Raw genomic sequence first — 16,688 nt, 5'->3', positions numbered from 1 at the left:
GGTGAATGCAGCACAGGAGAAAACTCTGGTTAAACCTAGTAGGAGCAGATAGAACAGCACAACTTGAAAGTTTCTGTAGTGAGTAGCTCAGGTGAATTTTATATGATTCCTTTGGAAAATGATGTGGCAGCATAAATATGGTGCAGTAGAAGAGTGACTTCAGGTTTGTGGGCACTAGGATAAGAGGGCTCCAAGTCAAGTCCAACAGTTTGAAAATTCTGCCATGAAAACACTTGAGATTGTTTCTTTGAATCAGAGGGTGTAGCCATTAAATGAAATAAACACATACGATGGCAAATTTTGTGTGCTCTGTTTCGATGTCATCAGTTTTGATGACAGCCAGAAGAAGGGGATAATAATGGGTAGCTGAGCCTTAAAGATTGTGCACAGAATGCAAGGAAGTGTTTTTTTAGAAGAAATGGTGCAAATTGACGCTAATAGTGCGAACCTGCCTGAATAGGTTATCGAGGAACACAAGAAACCTATTCTGTTAGCTGAAGTGGATTGCACAATATAGAGTAATTTAACAAATCTAACACAATGGAAAGGAAAAGTTGTTTGATTCAGTGCAAGTTCAATCATGAAGCCTCAGAAATTATGGGAACAAAACTTAATATCTTTGGACTGTGTGTGGGTGACAAATGTTGTTTAATCAAAAAGCAAATTCAATCAAAATGATTAAACACACAGAATCTCACTTTTGAGCTTATGCTCAATATCCCTGATACCTCTGGAACTGGAATCAGGGCATTTCATCTAATTCAAGGTATGAATATGACTGCAGTACATTGTCAAAGAAACATAATGAAGACAGGGATTTCAAAACATAATCTGCAGCACCCAGGTGGGACTGGCGTGATTGATGTTATACATGTAACAGAAGCCCCATATATGTTGGTTCAAGACAGCAATATACAGAATAAAGAATACGTATTCTCAGCATGCAAGTTTACAGCCAATGCAACTCCATTAAGATAAAAAATCTCCACATGGTAGGGTGGCCATTCCAAAGGACATGATCATAGATTACTATATATATATGTAATTTAAATAGTATCGCAAAAACAACAAATGCAAACACACTGTGGAATGGCCACCCTGTCATATGGTTAAATGAGAGGAGAAAGTAGAATACTGGAACAGGCTTCTAGGAGTAGTGGTGAAAGCAGGTGTGATAGCAAAATTTGAGACTGCCAGATAAATACGTAGATATGCAGTGAATAGGAGGATGTGATTCATGAGCAAACAGTAGAATTTTAGTTTAATTTGGGCATCGTTTGGTGCAGACTCATAGGCAAAAGGCCTGTTCCTGTGCTGTACTCTTCTATATGCTATGCTCCAAGAGCAAGACTAGCCAGGATTTAACCCCATGAGAACAATGGAGAATTAAGTATTTTTAATTGGACAGATGAACCATCAGGAATGGGAGAAGCAGGACAACTGCAAATCTAAAGTGTAGTAAATGGGCTAATGTATTACACCAGTTGCTGATTTGCTTAGGTGTGGGGAAGGATTGCTATGTGAGTGGATTCAGGCAGATACAATTATTAGAGCGAGTTATGCTAATCAACTAAAATTGAACAGATAAAGATTGGTTTGGAGACTTGAGATTGTTTATTATGGATTCTTAAAAATCTCACTGGGACACTCTACTGTATAAGTAAACAGAAATGTTTAAAGATAGCAAGATGGGTAGGAGAGGTCGTAATGCCTAGATTATGATGAAATTAAATGTGAAGCCAAATGAATGAAAACCTCGGTATGATATACATGCATTGAAGAATCATAAGGAGAAAAGTTAGGTAAATTAGAAGTGGAGATTTAGTGAAGGCAAACCAGAGGAACAAAAGCACACAAACTGCAGGAATGCTAAAGTAGAAAAAGTCTTAGACACCATGATAATTACATGAATAAAGTAATTGATGAAGAGTGTTAGCCGCTGCCTGTTTCATTGAGTTTATATGAACTATCGGCAGGAGCATATCACATGTTATCTATCACATCAACTGCTTAGCTAAAGGGAAAGTGCTCTATTTAATTATCAAGAGACATAAAGGAGTTTATTTCTCCACAAAACTATCTTACATTGTGAAATCATCACTGAAGATCTTTTAAGTACTATTGGACAGGATACTCCAAGGTGTAACATTCTGGTTCTATAAAATGGTGGTGTGGCTGTAGCCCACAGCAGCCTTTCTTGACTGGGTGCTACAGGACCCCTCCCAAGTAGGCGCCGAGCTCAATCTTTGAGTGGATGAGGATGGAGACTGAAACACAAGAGTTGGATGTTGAAATTTGAGGAACGCCAAGAAAGAGTGGACCTCTGAAAAAGGCCATGAAGTGTACAGACTCGACTACTGAGGGATGGAGCTTACTTTGCGGACTGATAGGCTGAGAGGATCAAAGCCTCTACTGGAGTGATGTGGCCTTCAGTCTTTGGCACTGGAGTTGACGTTGCCTGTTGCCGGGGGGGCGTGGAGATGGCATGGTACAGTTGGAGGAGGTGTCCCAAGGTGTTCGGAGCAGTGGAGCTGGAGGAGGTGACCTGAGGTGTCCAGAGTGGCAGATTCTGGGGTCCTGAGGATTTGCATGTCCAGGATCACTGGGGCCTCATGGGGGAGATGCCTTGGCTTCGACCTCGAGAGACGAGGAACTATGAGAGTGATTTTCCCTTTAAAAAAGACGATTTAACATCCAGAGTCCAGCAGATCCCGGGAAACCTGGCCTCGATGGTGGAGCGGTAGGAACCTCTAGCGGCCTCCTCAGATCAGGTGAAGGGTCTCTAGCAGACAGTTTAACATCTAAAGACACATTTCGACCTGTCTCTTGTGTAACCATGGCCCAGCCTCCGAAAATCAATGTATTGTAGCACTGTTTTTTTATATACATTTAAGTATTTGTGTGTAATTGGAGATGCGTGTGTAAGAGAGATAGTTCAATTTTGTGATATTTCATGGTCCTGGGGGAATATAGTGGCGGCTAAGACCTAAGATGGCGGCACAGCAGCCTTTTCGGGACCTGGTAATTCTCTTCCCACCCTGTTTGTAGTTTTTATGTAGCACCGCGGGTTCAGGAAACATTATCTTGTTTTTTTTCTTAAAGCAAAATAAAGCAGCCTACTACTATTATAGATTATTTTCTGGGTAATGAAGATAATGTACTAAAGAAGAAAATCAGTTAACAATAAAAACACAATGTAAACCGCAAGAGAAATAATTGTGCATTTGTATAGCAAGTTGTTTATTTGAAACCAAAAGCAACCATTGCCATGTCCTCTTTTGTATTCTTTGGGATTGTAACAAAGCAAAGAAATTATGGAAATAATTTTGAAGGGAAGGAAATTTGAAAACAATGTAGAACTTAAATCAAGCCTAACATGATGCAACAGTGCATTCAGTTTTTGCTGGATCTTATAACAACATTGACAGCCTTACACCAATTCCTGAGAAAGATCAAAAATGGAATTATGGCAAAGGAGATCCAAAGACATATCAATTACTTAGGGAGAGTCTGAAAATCGAGTGTTTATTACTTCATTATGTTACGACATGTATTGTAATAAAGGGTCTATCCCATTGGCCTGGAGACTAGGTGGCGACCTGGTGGCGACTCAAGTCTCCGCTGGTTGTGGAGACGTTTCCGCTATGACTCTTGGAGACTAGCCGGGTCTCCGGGGAGTCGCGGGAAATTCAAGCATGCTCAATTTTTTTGGAGACTTTTTCCAGTCTCCAGCAGGTCTCTGAGATGTCTCCACAATGTCCCCATCAGTTGCGGTGACGTCGTGGAGACTAATTTTGTCAACGATGTCTCCAAGACCTGCTGGAGACCAAGGAGACCGAGGAGACGTTGCGGCGACGTCACGGAGATGTCACATAGAAATCTCCCCAATCGCGGACAAAATTAGTCTCTGCGACATCGCCACGACTGCCGGAGGCGTCGTGGAGACGTCATAGCAACTGCTGGGTGAATTGGTTGTCACCTTGTCTGGAGACGTCACAGAGACATCTCGGAGACGTCTCAGACGTCACCCTGGTGTTGCCTTGGTGAGAGCTCAAGCCAGTTTTTTGGTCTCCCGAGTTGCCCTAACCGATTAGTCGCTGCAGTCGCGGCGACGTCTCCGCCAATGAGATACCAGTGTAAACTTATGTTTATGTCTTCAAATTAAGTAGTAGAGGTGATTATTAATCAAAGATTATTAAACAATTGTAAATAAAAATAATCATGGTCTAGAAACCGCAGGTAAAAAGCTGAAATAGGAAGAGTTGTATTGTTCAACACTGCCTTACATTGTGGTTTAAAAAGCATGTCATATGCATGTTACATAGTCAATCAAAAGAAACCAAGTACAGGCACTCCCGAGTCTCATACATCTTCAAATTAACAGTGACTTCCTTTTGAGGAATCTCAGGCTGTCCAAATTTAATTCACTGAGGTTTTTTGATTCAGTTCAGACCTTCTGTCTCTTACGTTTTGAGGCTATCTAAACGTGTATCAGAGCATCTGGAGGCTTCTTGTTTACCACGGGTCAGATTCAGTTATTTGATTGCCAGATACCTTTTATCATTCCAAAAATGTCATTATTATGTAAGCATAGACATAAATATAGATTCTGAAATGATTTCTTCAGAGATTTTTTTTGTAAAAACACTGAAATGCTGGAGGAACTCAGATGGTCTTTTCAGCGTCTATAGGAGACAAAGATGTGTTGCTGACGCTTCGTGCCTGAGCCCTTCTTCGAGAAAAAACATCAGTAAAGGCAAAAGCAGGAAATATCAGAAAGTCTCAGAATTCAAACAATGGGGGAGGAATCCAGACCAACAAAAATATGATAAGGGACTAGGTAGAAATTATCGTGTCTGTGCGATAGGAGACAGGGAATGGAGAGACAATGGGGGAAACAAGGGGGTGGGAGGTGTTTAACGAAAGACAGAGAAGTCGATATTGATGCCATTCAGTTGGATGGTGCCCAGTAGGAAGATGAGGCATTGGTCCTCCAATTTACGAGTGGTCTCAGTCTGGCAGAATATGGACAGACATGTCGGCAATGGAATAAGATGGAGAATTGAAATGGGTAGCCATTGGGAGATCCATGATATTGCGGTAGACAGATCAACTTCTCTGAGTTTCGTTAAACACCTCCCCACCAACCCCCCCACCCCTCACCTATTCCAAATTCACCCCCTCAGAATGTACTGTGTGAATTTATTGAAAGAAAACCAGACTCAGAAATATTTGCTGAGTTCTTTGACAGAATAATGATGAAGGTTTATGGCGATGATGTTGATATTGGATAGACCTTTAACGGACTTGGAAGCCAACTTGGAAGGCACACTGTAAGTGAAATTTGAAGTAGATATGATATACTTTTAGAGGATGAGATTAAAGAAATCAATGCAGTTTTAAGGGGTTATGACCGGTCTGATGTAGAATGCCATTCCGTAGACCTTTTCTGGTTTCCCATTAAACACAATGGACTGACGAATCTGCTCTTCACTTTAATTTTTTGAGTTAAAAATTGCATTAGTGGGTCTGAGGGGCTGTACAAATGTGAAATTAGCGCTGGGAATTTCTTTTTAGCACAGAACTGATTTATTTCCTTCTTTTCAATGTTGCCAAGAGATTTCTTGTTACCTTAGCAATATAAAGTCATTATAACACAGGCACTAGCTCCCAGAATCAAATCACGTCTTGTCATAACGATATCCAGAGGCAGTAGCTTTGCAATTACATTTTGTGGCCTATAGCTGTTTATTCCCATGGGGGTGTTGCCATGTTATAATATAGATCTGGTCACAATAAACCAGTGGAATTCAAAGAACACCAGGAGCCATTTGCAGCCCACTCCTCTTTCAATTGTGACACTTGGCAGATTCTCCTTTCTAGTTGCCATTCTCAGCCTACAGAGTATGGGGCTCAAGCTGCCTGAGACTATTGTTCTCCCTTCATCCTTTTTTATCGTTGAAGTACATTCCCTTATCTACCTTACAGCAAATTAAGATTGTTTTGCATGGCTACCGATCCAACTGTTTTATGGAGAAGTTATCAGCTGCTCTAATAGTAAAAACCGAGAAGTAGAGTTCAGTATGGGCTCCGACACCACGGACATCAGGATGTAAAAAGTATGAGTTTATTAAGATTAAAAGCAACTTTTTCAAACTTGTAGGTTATTGCTGCAGCGTTTCAGAAACATCACTATGAGGAACCAATGGAATCACTGCACATGGCTGCAGGCACTCATTTAGGTCGCGTCATATTAGTTGTGGCAACGTGTGTTTCTCAGTGAACTCTAAAGGCCACGTATGGACCATGGGGAGAAGTGGGAGCAGAAAAGCAGATCGTGCATTGGGAACACTCACATTCAGGTGGAGTGACTAGAAAGTCATTGAGCACCGGGTCCTCTTCAGAATTATTATGTGCCATGTAAATGAGCTCACCAGGATAAAGTTGCTGAAATTAAATACCTGCTCATCACAATGGAAGCCCACACTCTGAAGGTGCCATTGTTTCTCCACTGAGCGAAAATATCTTGTTGAAGGAGTTCAGCCTGAAACAAGGATTCATTTTTTTTCTCTCACTGATGCTGTTTGCCCCACTGAATTCCTCCAACAGATTGTGCTTAGCTTCAGATTCCAGAATCTCTTGGGTCTCCAAAGACATCTCAATATTTACATCACCACTTACTTAAAAATAAATTTACAGGAACAGGATGTTTCTATCTAGTGACCCAGTGCAAGGCCTTTTACTCATTCAGGTGGGTCCCATAATGGGATTTTTGTATCTCATTAAAATGTTTGGATGGTGAATTATGGTTTCTAGTTAGATGTGTACACTTTTGGTCTTCTTACCCAAGGAATGCAGCTGAGATTTGCTAAACTGATTTAGGATTAGCAGGTTTGTATATGAGTAGTGGTTGAATAGATAGGTCGGTGTTCGCCAGTGTTTAGAAGAATGAAAGGTGATCTAATTGAACTTTATGGAGGTGCTCAGGGATATTGATGTTCCTCCCCATCCAACAAATAAGGTCACCATTTCATCTGCCTCCACAGGCTTTCAGGCATTATATTCAGCCACAATTACCCATCGCAGCCAGCTCCTTCAATTGGCCCTGGAAAGTCTCTGATGGCAGCCCATACAGGAAAAGGGTTTCAGAGGACGGGGTCATTGAGGCAATTGCTATGGACTTGAATGATATGTCATCCAGCAGCCCAGACTGTAGCAAAAGAGGGAACATCACAACAAAACTTACGGACATTGTATTCCTGGAAAAGGAATGGCTTCAGGATATTTCAAAATTTACAAATAAATGTATGATATTTAGTTGTTAAAATTATTTTCAAGACACTCTTAATTTTCAGGAGACTCCTTCAGGGCACATAAATATGGACTGTTGTCAGCTGTGTTATAACTGGTGCAGCCATTGCATAAGCAGTTCAGTGGCTGAATGCTGCAATAAATGGTCCATGGTGGACTCAGCACACTCCGCGGAGCTTCAGGAGAAATTTGAGCAAACTACAATCAGTTGTGAAGCTCTCCTGTGAGGTGTTAAATTTCATCAGATTACCCTATAAGTCATGAGCAAAGAAGGGATGCGGTATACGGTATTCTTTGCTCTGCTGAGACTGTTCCACAGTGGATATTTGAACTTGAATTGCTGTTGGTGCTGATTGAGAGATGACGGTTGAATTCATTAGCTGCCCTGTGTGAAAGCACACCTCCATGGATCATAACTGGAATTCCAGATCCAATTTTCCCATTGCCGTAATTTCAGCAGGAAGAGCTCACTCATGAGAATAAAGATGTACAAATCCCCTGGGCCTGACAAGGTATTCCTTCTGACCTTGAGGGAGGCTAATGTAGAAATTGCAGGCGCCCTGGCAGGTATATTTAAAATGTCCTTAGCCACAGGTGAGGTGCTGAATGATTGGAGCATAGCTCATGTTGTTTAAAAAAGGCACCAAAAATAAATCAGGAAATTATAGGCCAGTGAGCCTGACATCAGTTATATGTAAGTTATTGGAAGGTGTCCAAAGAGATCTGATATACAAATATTTGGATACACTGGGACTGATTAGGGATGATCAACATGGCTTTGTGGCGGGTAGATCATGTTTAACAAATATTGTAGAGTTTTTTGAGGTTACCAGAAAAGTTGATGAAGTAAAGGTTGTGGATATTGTCTACATGGATTTTAGTAAGGCCTTTGACAAAGTCCCACATAGGAGGTTCACAGTGAGGTAATAAATTGGATTCGACATTGGCTTTATGCGAGAGCCAGAGAATGGTAGTGGATGATTGACTCTCTGAGTGGAGGCCTGCGACTAGTGTTGTACCTGATGGATCAGTGCTGGGTCCATTGTTGTTTGCTGGTCTCAATGATGATAATGGGGTAAATTAGATCAGCAATTTGCAAATGACACAAAGTTTGGAGGAGTAGTGGACAGCGCGGGAGGCCTTCAAGGCTTGCAGAGGGATCTAGACCAGTTTGAAAAATGGGTTGAAAAATGGCAGGAGGAATTTAATGCAAACAAGTGTGAGGAAAGACAAACCAAGCTAGGATATACATGGTAAATGGTAGGACATCGAGGAGTGCTGTATAGCAGAGGGTTCTGGGAATACAGATACATAATTACCTGAAAGTGGCGCCATAGGTAGATAGGCATGTAAAGAGAATTTTTGGCACATTGGCCTTCGGAAATCAAAGTATTGGGATGTTATAGCAAAGTTGTATGTGACATTGGTGAGGCCAAATTTGGAGTATTTTCTTTTCCAGTTTTGGTCACCAAACTACAGGAAAGTTATCAACAAAATTGAAAGTGTACAGAGAAGATTTACTAGGATGTCGCTGGGACTTCAGGAACTGAGTTACAGGGAAAGGTCAAAAAGGTTAGCACTTTGTTCCCTGGAGCATAGAAGATGCTCAGGCCCAAAATAATGATGAATGTAGATAGAGAAAATGCCACTAAGCTTTTTGCATTGAGGGTAAGTGAGATACAAACCAGATGGGTTAAGGTAGAAAGGGGAGAAGTTTATGGGGAACATTAGGGGTCGTTTCTTCACTCAGAGAGTGGTTGGAGTGTGGACAGGGCCAAATTAAGGCCTACTGATGCCCCAAGCACAGTCCAACAATGATTCCCCCTCAACCCTTCTTTTGTCTAACTGATGAGACATTAAGACTCAATAAGTGCTGAAAGTGAAACAATAGATTAAAAATTCAGTTTTCTTCCAGGCCAGATCTCACAACTATATTAAATAGAACCTGTATAAATTTTCTCTCTCATTTATTTTGTAAGCCCATTTTTTGGGGCCTTAGTTCAGCTACACCATGGCAAATCCGGCAGTGGAAAAACTCTTTGGTGCCCCCTTCCCTTGGTGCCCTAAGTACGTGCTTATTTTTGTTTAATGGTTAATCCAGCCTGAGTGTGGAACAAGCTGCCAGCTGAAGTGGTGAATGCGGGTTCAATTTTAACATTTAAGAAAATTTTGGGCAGGTACATGGATGGGAAGGGTAGGGAGAGCTAAGGACTGGGTGCAGGTCCGTGGGACTAGGCAGAATAGTAGTTCAGCAGACGAGAAGGGCTGAATGGCAGTAATGTTATATGGTTTTATGTTTCATGCAATCTACTTCAGAGGAAATCAGTTGTGGATCACATTGTGCATGAACAAAGAGTGCTGAATAATCCAATTTCATGGCACAGGTTTCCTGTGTGTGTTAACGCAAGGCAGTTGCTGGATCATCTCTGTCCATTTTGGCAGGACTGGTCTCAAATCAATGTGCACAAGATTTGAGGCTGTCGACTGCTCTGCATATTTCTGAAATACAAGCACAGAGAATACACTGCTGAGCAGCAGAAAAGTTGCTGAGGATCATTGTGCATTCAAAGTCCAAACTTGCATTTGAAATTAGAAACAAATCATTGCTTGTTGGTGCTGAAGAAATGCTTCCACATGAATTCAACGTTCTTTTTCACTATCACCAGTTCAGCACAATGGCGAAGAAGGGAAAAAAATGTCTTTCAGTGCAGAGTTTTTGGCGTTCAGAACAATTTATGTCAATGAGCTGTTGAATCAGTGACCAGTGCATTGCTTCAATAAATGAAAGTCTGAAGCAAGGCAGGGCACGGGATATGGCCAGGGAGCTGGAGCTGGGGACTAAGAGTAGTCGTGCTTTTCTCCAACAAAGAGCTGAAACTGTCATCTGTCCAGTTGGCTTCCCTCTTTGCTGTGTGATTGGTGATTTGGTGGCCAATTCCTTTGACTTTGTAAACTGAAATGCTACCAATTAATGAGAAGCTGGAAGGACTCAATGGCTCAGGCAGCAACTATGTAGACAACTCAGCATTTTGGGTTGGGTCTCAAAAAAGGGACCTGAGCTGAAACATTAACTGACCATTTCTCTCCATGGGCTCTGTCTGTCTCTTCATCTTTTCACCCATTTGCTCAAGATTCCAGCATCTGCTGTTCTCATATTTCTCTCCTTCCAACTGATGCTTTGTTCAGTACTCAAGAGTTCGAACCGGGTTGAAGCAGAATGAAAGGCAACTGAAGGAATGTTTCATGGAAACAATTTGCTGCCCATTAATGTTAATTGTGTCAGCTATAAACTAATAAGTTTTGAATTTATATGGCTCCTTTCATAATCTGAGAACACCCATCATGCTTTGTAATTATGGAAATATCATAGGGATGGGATTCACTTGTTACAGAATCCTTGGCTGTCAGTGAATGTTACTTCTGAATTAATTAAATATCACTTCATTGATGGAATATTTTATTCAAACAATTATGTGTTTTTAGTTAGCAAAATATTGTTAAAAAGAACTCATCTGTTTTTGTGTTTCTTTTTTATAGTTTTGATATTGTGTAAACAGATTGACTATAAGTATAAAATGGTTTTGACTGAATTTATACTTGTATATACAGCAGCATTTGGGGTAGATTCTTAAACTTTTGATCTATAATGTGATGTGCTTTGGTGTAATCAAATTTCCATTTTTACAAAGGACATTTAATTCTATATACTTATCACCTTCAATGCTTTCTGTTTGTGCTAGGGTGTCCAATGAGTATTCAATGACCCTTGCACTGACCTTCAAAAAATGTGCCCAGAGCAACATCTGGTCTTGCAGCTGGTTTTTGTGCATGAAGGGCACAAAAGGCAGAGAAATGACCTTTAACAAGAGTCAGAGTGACTGTACCTTCTCCGTAGAATGTGACTAGCAATGATAGAGCACACTCCATTGTAATCATGTGTTTCCTTTATGTTCATCAGCCTCACCACCACCCCCCAACAACGCTGCAAACAGAGAGCCAGCTGCAATCACAATACTTATTCCAGCAGCGCCCAAACTAATGGATACAATTTACATATGGTTCAGCAATTGTACGGGCGGTGGGCTGCTTTCCAAACATGGAGCTGGGAGCTGGGAGAATGTCACATCCTGAGAAGAAATGTGTTGCAGTTGGGCATTGCAAAGAATTGGATTGTAATTAGTATATGTCAACAGCATGCAAACAGTAGGATTTATCTGTGCTTGAAAAAGGCCGGTTTTGGTATCACATTTCACCAGATACAGATAGAATACAATGGCCACTGATAAACTTTTGCTGCAGGGAGCTGGTTTTGACAGCGAATTCCTCTTTACAATTTAACCCTGGTCAGGACAACATTAATGTATTCACAGCTTGTAATTCTCTCACTAGCACTCAAAATATGATGTGAATATATTTAATAGCAGCCGACCCAGGCAGTAGCAAAAGGCCAGGGAAGTTAAATATTTTAGCTATCTCACTCACTTCATCAAGACCTGAGTGGATAAGTGTGTGCCCATATGCAAATACTGGGTGTTCCCCAACCAGAAGCCCTGGATGCATCAAAGCTGCTGAGGACAAGAGCAAGGGTGTTTAAGGCCGGGGATTGAGATCTTTTCACAAAGTCCAGGAATGACCTGCAAAAGGCCATCTCTGAAGCAAAGTGGCATTTCCAGAGGAGGGTAGAGATGGAGACAGATAAGTGCCAGCTATGGTAGGGGGTGCAGGCCATTACAGCTGACAAAGTGAGGGCGAACACTATAGATGGCTATGATGCTTCACTACCTGATGAGCTGAACACCTTCTATGCTCACTTTGAGAAAAAGAACCATATAGTGCCTACTAGAATCCCTGAAAAGGCTGAGGACCCTGTGATATCTGTCTCTGAGGGTGACGTCAGAACATCATTCAAGAGAGTGAACCCTCACAAGGCATCAGACCCTGGCGGTGTACCTGGCAAGGTACTGAAAATCAGCTCCAACCAACTAGCCAGAATGTTCACTTTCATTTTCAACCTCTCATTGTGGCAGTGAGAGCTTCCACCTGCTTCAAAAGGGTATCAATCATCCCAGAACCCAAGACGACTAGCACTAATTTCTACTGTGATGAAATGTTTTGAGATGTTGGTCATGGCCAGAATTAACACATACCTGAGCAAAGATCTGGACCCACTGCAATTTGCCTATTATCACAATCGCTCCACAGCAGGTAAAATATTGCTGGCTCTCCATGCAGCTCTGGATCATCTGGAAAAGAGCATTTCATATATACAGCTGCTCTGCATCAACTACAGTTTAGCCTTCAGTACCATTATTCTATCAGTACTGATCGTGAAAGTACAAACTCTAGGCCTCTGTACCCCCTCTGCAACTGGATCATCAGAAGAATGAATTAGAAACAGCGCCTCCTCCTCATTGATTATCAACACAGGTGCAACCCAAGGATGCATGCTTAGCCCACTGCTCTACTCGTTATACACCCATGACTGTGTGGCTAGGCACAATTCCAATGCCATCTACAAGTTTGCCAATGACACCACAGTTTTTGGCAGAAATAAAAAGGGCAATGAGGAAGTGTACAGGAGGGAGATAGATCAGCTCATTGAATGGAAACATGACCCAGTCCTCAATGAGGGCTCAGTAATGGAGAGGGTCAAGAACCTATGTGTCAACATCTCCGAAGATCTGTCCTGGCACCTTCAGTTCATGCAATCACAAAGAAGGGTCGCCAATGGCTATACTTTGTGAGGGTGTCTGAGGAGATTCGCTATGTTACCGAAGATGTTCGTAAACTTCTCCGGGTGTATCTTGGAGAGCATTCTGGCTGGTAGAATCACTGCCTGGTATGGAGGCGCCAGGACAAGAGTAAACTCTAGAGGGTGGTTAACTCAGCACCAGACTTCACTCCATCGAGGATATCTACATGAGGTGGTCTCTTAAAAATGATCCCCACCACCCAGGCCATGCCCTCTTCACTCTACTACCATCAGGAAAAAGATACAGGAGCCTAAAGACGACCACAAGGACAGCTTCTTCCCCGCTGCCATCAGATTCCTGAATAATTGATGAAGTAAAGACACTGCCTTACTTTTCGTGCAGTATTATTATAGTAATATCGTAAGATGGTTATAATATGAATGTTTGCTCTATGATGCTGCGGCAAAACATTGAATTTCATGACTTGTTCATGACAATAAATCCTGATTCTGATTCACTCTGCATGTTATTACTTCTCTCCCTCCCTGTCCAGTTTTGCTTCCCTCCTCCCACTTCATGTCCCTTTACTCACCCACCAATCTCCTAACCACATTCCTTCTCTGTTCTTGATTCCACCCTTGCTTCCTCTGGTTATGTTTTCCCCCCAAAGGTTTGGGCCATCAAGACCAACAGTCAGGTAATTTCTTGATCAGTTCGGGAAAGGCATGGTGCCCTGCCCACTCCTTACATTCCATCCTCCTGGCAGGAATCCTGGTGCATTATTCCCATTCTTCCAGCAGCTCGGCCTCCATGCAGGTGGATCAGAAAAATCGACCAAGACGTGACATAGCTCGAGATGCCAAAGGCGTCACTGCTGTTCTGGGTGGCAGACCAATGAAAGAAAGGTTGGAGTTACAGTAAGTACTTCAAATGGAGTGAATTTGCTTTGTGGCTTTCTTTGAACGCCAGTCAATCTTTCCACAAATTAAAAAATATCTATATCTATGATACTCTTTGCGTGCCTTGCCAATACTGATTCTCGTGCCAAAGTTAATGAAAACTCTTGATTTCAGCTTTATCCTTTCCTAACATGGTACCCACCAGAATACTCAGCTATCAGAGTATCATATCTGAAATATAGCCCCAGTGGTTCACTGTACAACCATACAACATAGCACTCAGAGCAGGATTGTAGCAAAGAACTAAACTATTAATTCAATAAATACAGAAAACACTAAAGTATTCAGAAGGATAAGGCAGACCCTTGGTGAGAGAAATATAGCTTTTGTTTCAGGTCACTGATAATTCTTCGGAACTTTGATTGTTTCACGATTGTTTCCGGTGTGATGCAGGGGGAAAATCTTTGAGGAAATGGAAGATTGGAAAATATAATGTCATCATCTAAGTTTATCATTTTTGTTTCAGAGCCGCACACTTTTTGTTATGATAAGCTTTTGTGGTGTTAACGTGATAAATGTTGACACAAAAGATTAAATAGCTTCTCTTTATGGAGGCAATCTTACCTGTTGATTACCTCTGGGAGTTCCTGATCTTATTGCTGCCTTGTGTTGTGTGTCTACGACGATACAATCTATCCACCAGTCTGCAAATTTTGTAAGCTTTATTTTGTCTGGAAGTCTGAAACTCCCTTGTTCCCCACCACTTATAATTCACTTACCCCAGCTTCAAGCACCACTCTTGTTAACTTCTTTCCAAGCCTGTTATCTTTGTCAATTTTGGCACCCATCCTTGTTTAGCTAAATTACAATGCTTGTAGAATCTGAGTTGCAAGTTAAGTGGACTTCAGCATTTACGGGTAAGTTCAAGCCTTTCTGCAGTTGATGTTCTGGTCTCTTTGATTGATCCCTCAATATATTCTCTCATAGTTCTGTTGGGATTTCCCCCCCAGGTTGACCATGCTTCCTGGTTTACCCTTCACTTCTCCCCTGCCTTCTCTCATCCCCATTCCTCACTCCCAGCCCAATACATAGTCTTCCTTGGTTGCTGCCTTCTGTTCAGCATCAGTGCATATATGATTTTAAAAAGGACTCAAAAAGAGAAATTCTATTATGCATTGCAGAGCTTGTCGGTAGGTGTATGGAGAACCACAGTGGCATTCCAATGACATGCAATGCACAGGAAAACAAATAGAATTGCAGATGCTGGAATCTGAATCAGAAACATAAATGCTGCAAGAACTCAACTATTCAAAACAGCATTTGTGGAAGAGAACCCTGCTTATAATTCTGGTCAGGGACTCTTGCTCAGAACAGGAGGAAGAATGGTGAGGTGTCCATTTTCAAAGCAGAGCTGGGGAGAGAAGTGAGGTGTGAGCCAAAATACTATATGACGCATATATGGATGTCCCTTATCAAAATGTTGTTTTGTGCTTTCATGGCCCATGGATAATTGGCTCAATCACCTTGTTGTGCACTGTCATCTCCTGCTGTCCACCTTTTAAATAGTTCTTATTTTCTAAATCAGTTTTCCTTGTTACAGGCTCCAGAGGACCCCAGAAACCAGCAGCAATAGATATGGACCACAACACAAGGTTACTTAAACAAAAGTAGTTTTGAATTATAATTGAACAAAAAAAACCAGAATTGAACTTTAAATTCAACATCTAACATGAAGCGCAGGTGTGTGTAATGTATATTTAAGATTAGAAAAGTTCTTTGCATCACAGTCCAATCTCACTGGTTGCAGGCAATTCTTGTACTGTGCACAGAAATTAGCATTAACAAAGTTCACCAGTCTTTGCTGCTTGACGGGCAAATGGTTACCACTTAGGAGGGTTCTTGCTGGTTTTTCTTTAATCTCCTGATGAGTTACTGCTTTTTCCCTTAAGATAGTAAGATCTGCATCTATTTTCTGTTGCTGAATTAACTCTTTCCTTGACAAAGAGAAATCCTTACTCTCGTAATGATCCTGTTCTTTCAAAAGTACTTCAGAAGTACTGGACAAATCTCCATCAACTGGATTTTCTTCAGCTCTCATCATTTTCGTAGTCACAGATCTAGTTACCACACATGCAGGATATATCTCACCATCCTCCCTAACCACATCCTTACTAGGCCAATTTGTCAGTCTTAAAACTGACCCAACTTTATCCTCTGCCAAATCGTTCCCCAACTAAAACGAGACACCCTGCATGGGTAACTTTGGAATGACTCCTACTACAACAGGTCCTTTGACTAATTTTGAATTCAGCACAACCTTGTGAAGCGATATTGACTCTACCTCACCTCCAACATCTTTAATCAAAGTTGTCTCCCCTGGGTCAGTCCTTTGATCCACAGTTAAAACACTTCCCAACAACAATGACTGAGCAGCCCCAGTATCTCTAAGAATTTTAACTGAAACCTATGATTCTCCCTCCTTTATTGAGACAAAACCCTCTGACACAAAAGGCTTGAAAACATCCATGACCTTGTTACCAGGTTTGGAACCTCTGCTCTCCTTAAATTCCACTGTTTGAATACATGCTTCTGGTAAAACGTCTTTTTCTCTTTTCTTTTTCAAGACTAGACAATTCACAATCACATGACCAGGTTTCTTACAAAAATGATGTACAAATGCAGAAGTTCTGTCCTTTCCTTCATCTTTTCTTTTAACATTTTCTCCAGACTTTATTCCAGGCCTACTATCCTGCTCCATACTAACCTTATGAACAGGTTTATTAAT

The sequence above is a fragment of the Narcine bancroftii genome, chromosome 6 (genome assembly GCF_036971445.1).
Source record: "Narcine bancroftii isolate sNarBan1 chromosome 6, sNarBan1.hap1, whole genome shotgun sequence".
Taxonomy (NCBI): domain Eukaryota; kingdom Metazoa; phylum Chordata; class Chondrichthyes; order Torpediniformes; family Narcinidae; genus Narcine; species Narcine bancroftii.
Note: the sequence above shows the minus strand (reverse complement) of the source record.